The sequence below is a fragment of the Schistocerca americana genome, unplaced genomic scaffold, assembly GCF_021461395.2.
Source record: "Schistocerca americana isolate TAMUIC-IGC-003095 unplaced genomic scaffold, iqSchAmer2.1 HiC_scaffold_659, whole genome shotgun sequence".
Classification (NCBI taxonomy): domain Eukaryota; kingdom Metazoa; phylum Arthropoda; class Insecta; order Orthoptera; family Acrididae; genus Schistocerca; species Schistocerca americana.
In genome coordinates this window covers 1-6,888 of record NW_025726411.1, presented here as the reverse complement: position 1 = coordinate 6,888, position 6,888 = coordinate 1, and positions in this window count along the sequence as shown.

Here is a 6,888-nt window from a genome sequence, read left to right as displayed (position 1 = left end):
CGCCGAGAATCGCCGCCCCCGCCCAAATGCCGCCCCCACAGCCCCAGCCGACGACCCGCCACAATGGCCAAACCTTCGGCAAAACTCCCACACCGTCGCCGCGGCAGCCCGGCCAGCGCGGCCGGCGCCACAGCCACACAAGCCGAGGCGTGCGGCGATGACGGCCGTGCAAACGCGCCTCCGCCGCCCCATCGCCTTCCGTCGCCCTCCCGCCGTTTCCCGATCGGCCCGCAGCCGTCGGGCCACATCGCGCGCCGTCCTCCTCCTCTCGCCCGCCAACATTCACAGCCGTTTCTCAACAATTGCCCGCCGCAAACGGACGCCGCCTGCGCAACAGGCGCCGCCGCCCCTCGCCGCTTCCGACCCAACCCCTCGACCGAGGCAAACCGCAATCCGAATCTACAGACCAACCCAATCTGCCGTCAAGCACACACGACAGCCGACCTTACACGTTACGCGTTACACATTACGTTTACACGTCTACGTTAGGTTAGGTTAGGTTAGGTGGACGTGGGTTAGGTTAAGGGGACTTGGGTTAGGTTAAGCGTCAAACTTAGGTTAAGCATTCAAACACGTCAGGCGTCAGAGGTTAGGTTAGGTTAGGTTAGGTTAGGTTAGGTTAGGTTAGGTTAGGTTAGGTTACACGTTAGGTTAAGGGGTCAGTGCTAGGTTAAGAAGCGTCAAACGTAGGTTAAAAAAGCGTTCAAAAACGTGAGGCGTGAGCCGGACAGCTTACCTTACGTAGACGTTAGGGGCTCACAGGCTGAGCTCACCTCGCCACACCACAGGTTAGGTTCGGTTCGGTTCGCTCGGCTCAGCGTAAAGCGCCGAGGTCAGGGTTACGTTCGTTCACCTTCGGGCGCCACACTTTCGGTTGAAAGGTCGCGACGGGACGACGTCGGCAGGCACGCCGCAAACGAACAAAAACGTACAGACGACGTCGGAAACCGCCGACAGACGGGGGAGCAGCACGACCACGACCAGACACCGAGCGCGAACGAGACACACGCGAACCACCCCCACCGGCCAAAGGGCACCACACAACAACCCAGAGCACCACGTGTCGACACCAGAGCAACCCGCCGCTCACGCGACATGGCTGGCACCGAAGGGCAACCGCCCGCAACTGCGCTTTCCGCGCCGGCCCGGATGCACGTCGTGCTACAACAACACCACTACCGTACACAGCCGCTGTTCACAACATCACTATCAATGGCGCGCCCGCGGCTCGCCGCCGTCGCCGTCGCAGTCGCAGCCCCAACGCCAGCACTTTTGCACCACCATTCACACGCACCGCAACACAGCTCGCCGACACAGCCGAACAAAACAAACACCACACAACAACAGCAACAACGCCGCCGCCTCTACTTGTGCCGGCGACCCACCCCGCCGATGGCGCACCTTTCGCCAGCCGGCAATCGACACACACGCACCCACCCACCGGGGCCCAGTGCAAAAAAAAAAAAAAAAAAAAAAAAAAAAAAAAACACACAAAAACAAAAAAACCAAACAACACAAACGACACGGGAAGCGCACACCGCCACTTCGCGCGCACGCCACCAACCAGTCGTCGTCTCAAAATAACAAACACAAACAAAATAAACTAACAACTAGGGCAACACAAAACAAAAACGCCTCGCACGAACCGCCCACAAAAAGGACAAGCACACGCACAGCCTCTGCTGACGACCACGACGCAGCGGCACGCTGCTCCTGTCCCGCGCCCCGCGCCCCACTCGATTCACAACTCACGCGACACCGTCAACGACGGGCTCGCTTCCCGCAACCTACCACCTTTCCGCCACGACGCACAGCCCCAGCCCCACCCGACGACGCCCGTGGCAACGACTGCACTTTCACCACCGCCTCCCCCTTCCCCCCCAAAACACACACACACACACACACACACACACACACACACACACACACACACACACAGCCAGCCAAAAACGCACTCGCGACCCACACATGCACGTGCATCGGCACACGCCAACCAGTCAACGTCGACAACCACACGCAAGGCTCGAAACGAAACCGGCGTCCTTCCACGTTGCCATCAAGCTACGCGACACAAGACACAAGGAACCAACACAACAGCCGGCCCCACTAATTCCCACTCTCACGCCGCAAAAAGCACACCGAAACCGCCAAACGCACGCACATTCCCCTTCGCACTGACACCACCGACCGGCTCGCTACCACACACCTCTCGGCAGCCGTTTCACGCCAATTCGCCACACCGCCCACACAGTCGACAAGCGCCCGCCCTGTACGGCACACGCAACGACGCAGCGCAGCAAAGGGCGCCCGCAACACATACCTCTCCGCCGCCCGACGCGCCAACCGCCACACCACACCGCCAGCCACTCGCAAATTGTGCACTGCCACCAGCCACACGTCCAACACGCCGCGCCGCCTCCGGCCACCCGCCAGGGGGCGCTCACGTCCGCGACAACAGCGCGGCCCGCCGGGCCGGGCCGAACCGAACCGAGCCGCCGCTGCTCTGCACTCGGCACGGCCACACCCTGCTGCAGACCGGGCTCGTCCCTCTGTACGCGTCTGCCTGCGCATCAACACAACACGACCTTTTTCTTTTTTTCCTCTCTACCGCCATCCCTTCTTCTCGCGTTTTACTCGTTGTTGCAGCAGCGGCGCACACCTACACATCCACAGCCCCAGCCGAGCCGGCCTCACCTCAGGGCCCGCCGCCAGCGTCTCCTCCTCGGGCACAGGTGCGGTGCTGTGGCCGCCCATCCAACCGCATTGCTGGCCGTCCAGCCACCAGGCGTTCCCACTGCCGCGAGCCACGCCGCGCACCGACCCTGCTGCAGAAAACGAAGCATAGCCAGAGACCGACCGATACACAAAGCAAGCCGTCGCCTCGCCTCTTGTCCTTCCTGCCTTCCTTCCGCCCCCGCCCTTCTCACACCACCGCCTCTCCACTTTCGCCCCCCCCCCCCTCCTTTTTTTTTTTTTGTTTTCTTCTTTCTTTCTTTCTTTCTTTGGCCCTCTCTCCTTCCCGCCATGGCGGTTACGGCACCGCCTGCAGCGGCAGATTTTTTGCGCCCACACGCCTACTCCTACCACCATTAACCTTGCCCTGCCCTGCCCATCAACGTCGCAGTCGAACCGACGCTTGCCAACACACTGCCCACGTTCCTTTCTCTTTTCGGCCTACGCCCATTACGCGCCGCCGCCACAGCACCTTCCCTTCCCACAACACACCGACGTCATCACACGCACCCAAAACAGGGGCCACGACCGTGTTCCTCGCCCACTCCCATCCCGCACGGTACGCACATTCCCAACTACTACCGCGCACCCTCCCTTTCCAATCTGTGTGTCTCTGTGTCTGTGTCCTGTCCGCGCGTGACGCCTCTCAACATCCGCCGTCCCCCGTCCCGTTTTCGCCCCCATGCCGTCGTCGCGCCGCCTCCTCCCCGTCCACCGCCGCCCCTGTCCGCCCCGCACCACACCATACACCGCTGCTTGTCCCGGCCGTTGCCACCAAAGGCGCCGACCGCAAACGCGCCACGCCGCAGCCCCCGTGCGTCTCGCGCTCGCTTGCATCTCCGTGCCGACGCTGCCTCTCTTCCCACTCGCACTCGACCTCGACAACACAGTCTTTGGCTCCGCCACTGCGTGTTCCGGTGGTACGCACGCTGCACCACGTATGTATTCATTACCAGAGCGATGGCGAGGCATGACAGCATCTCTGTCTGACCAGAGAGTTCTTTATCGCTGCTAGTCGGCGCTTGGACCGCGCCAGACGACAGTAGTTGCACGCACCGGGTCGCCAGGAACAGTTGTTATATATATTGTAGCGCGAGTCGGGAGAGGTAGTAGTCGGTCGACAGTAGTAGCGGGTGGACGGTTGTACTGAGCGGGCGTCGGCGGCGTGCTCTGCTCGTCTCGCGACTCTGGTCACGGTTCGGGACGATGTATAGTATATTGTGTTATAATCAAAAGGTGGTGTGACGCTGCATTGCGCAAATCTGATAACGTATGTTCATTGTACTTATTTTGTTCAACAACAAAAGCCCCACTATTACTTTTTTTCTAAAGTAACTTTTGTCTCTTAACGAAAAACATTCACTTTTTAAAGACTACTTCCTATGGCATTTCCCTCCAAGGAGTGCAATTAATTACCAGCCAGCACTCATTCATTGCACACAGCTGTGTAAGGGGTATCTACAATTGAGGAGCGGATATAAATGCAATTTTTTGTTTTTTTTTGTTTTTTGTTTTGTGTGTGTGTGTGTTGTAACCTCCCAGCAATATTTAAAATAATGGACAATGTTATTTACGGATGCTAATGGACATTGCGCTAATTGTAACCTCGCCCACAATGAGAGGTATTGAAAATGGCAACAAAAATGTGCAATTCGCAATCTGACTCAAATATAAAGTCTTCACACAACATTTACAAAAGTCCGTTCAGTGACAAGAAACTTCAATTAAACCGAAATATCGGTCTTTGGCCCTGTGCAAAACAATCAGAATTAAAGTCTTACCTCCGAATAAATGGATGTCACATTTCTGCTCTGGTTGTTGCGCAGCGCTTGGAGGAACTGCATTGCAAATAATAATATTCTCTTTCTTTGTGATTTTAGTGACATTTTTCTTCAAAGAAGTGGAACGAACTCTTTAGTTCAATAAAAGATTAAATGTTTGAAAAATGCTTTTGAAATAAAAATTATTATTGGGGAACTTGTTGGAGAATAATTACAATAAATACAATTTCTCATTATCTAACGATTATATCAATTAACAGTATACCTTATTCACCATCTTGACCAGTGTTGCCGACCGCCTACATCACACAACCGCACTCGGCTGCTACTACTGACCGACCGCTCTGCATGACGACTATTAGCGTACTGCACGCGACGACTACTGACAGAGTACAGCCCTCAACTACACAGACTGACTGACTGACTGAGAACCGCTCGCAACACTCGCGCAGTCCAGCGCAAACTCTCTGGTCACAGATGCTACAATGTCTCGCCATCGCTACTATGTTACATACGTGTTTCAGTGTCTTTTTCATTGGGGTAACGATCTTTGGCTCTTTTTATTCTGAATACAGGGCCAAAGGTCAACGGCTGCTGCCCTTATACAATTTATCAGGTTTCATTATGTCTGTTGCAATGTTACATACGGTTCACTCTTTCATTAATATTATCGTTGGGTTTGTTTTGTAGGGACGTTAACATTCTGGCACATTTTTATTATCATCGGACTCTCTGCTATTTGTGCAGGGAGGTTATACCTGGGTCCATTTCCATTTACATTTTAATATTGATAGACTTTTTGTTTTCTTTTTTGTTTCTTGTTGTTTTTCCTTCTTTTTTTTTGTTGTTTTTTTTCTTTTGTTTTGTTTTTCCCGCTCTCACCACCACCGCCGCATCACGCCTTCCGTTTTCTTGGTTTCTTTTCTGTGCTTCAACATCACCGCGCCCCATTTCCACACCACAGCCATCAGCCTCCAAGACGGGCGGGCGCAGTGTGCCATTTCCGGCGCACAAGCACACCCGTACGGTACTCTCCTCGCCCCCACGCCACCAACAACACAGCGACCACGCGGCTTTCAGGCACGGCACGGCACGGCACCGGCGAAATGCGCCGCCCCCGCCCCTCCGCGCATCCGTCCGTCTCGCCACGTTCACTGACAGCCGCGTCTGCGGCTACACCACGACAACCACAACACAACACCGCTCCCCTCCCTGGCAACTCACATTGTTTTTCTCCTCCTCTTTTGCACAAACCACAACGCCGAGCACAGGCGCAAGCCACCCACACCGCGCCCCTCCCCGTCCCGTCTTTGGCCGCCGCTCCTCGTTTCCTCGTTTGCCCCCTCCCATCTCCCGAAATGCCATGCCAGCAGCGTTACGCATGCCCCTCCCCTGTCCACACAACACTACCGCCTAACGAACAGCCTTTTCCGGGCCACATGCAGGGCACGCCCACCTCCAAACGCTGCCAATTCACGGACGCACACACACACTCACTTTCTCGACACCTTTCTGTACGGAGGGTGCGTCATCTCGACCGTGACAGAGTGACGGCAACTATCGACGATCCATTTCCCCCCACTGGTAAAACATGTCCACTAACACCTACATACATCATTCAAGTACACAGACAATAGCATACACACAATGGGAGGGCACACGAACATGGACGGCACGGCACTGTCATACACTCTTCCTCAGAACCATATCAACAAACGTTACGTACATCCGGGAAAGCGAAAGCGAACGCGAAAGCGAAAGCGAAAGCAAAGGCAAAGCCCAATGCAGCCGTCAAAGGTAACGTTCACCACGGCAGACACTTGCAGCCGCGCCGCCGTTAAACGCATTTCAGTGCGGCTCCAATACGCCTCCGACACGGGAACGTTCCGTTGCTCTACGAATGCGTTTCTCCCCTTTTTCCCTTCCTCTCTCTTTTGCCCCCCCTCCTTGCACTCTTGCCTCATTCCTCACGTTCTGCCCAGACATTCGACCGATCAACGTCAACCTTTCGTTACCGTTCTCAGCGCGACGGTGTACAACAGTATGACGGGTGTGCCCAAGACTTCGGTTCAGTTGCGTGACGCCGGTCTATCGCGCCGATCGACAGTTACTCAGGGGGCGACGGATCGGACCACGTCACCGACACACAAAACACTTTCAAACAAACAAATACATACCGGATGGACACAGACAAACACGTGTACAGACATTCGCCAAACAAACGACCACCGCCGCCGCCGCCGTCGTCGTCTAGCGTGCATCTTGAATGACGACATCGGTGTGCGTGCGTCGTACGCAATCAGTCAGACACGGCTATCAAACATCAGAGTCGAATGGTACATCATCGTGCGTGTCGCCGTACACGTACAGTACA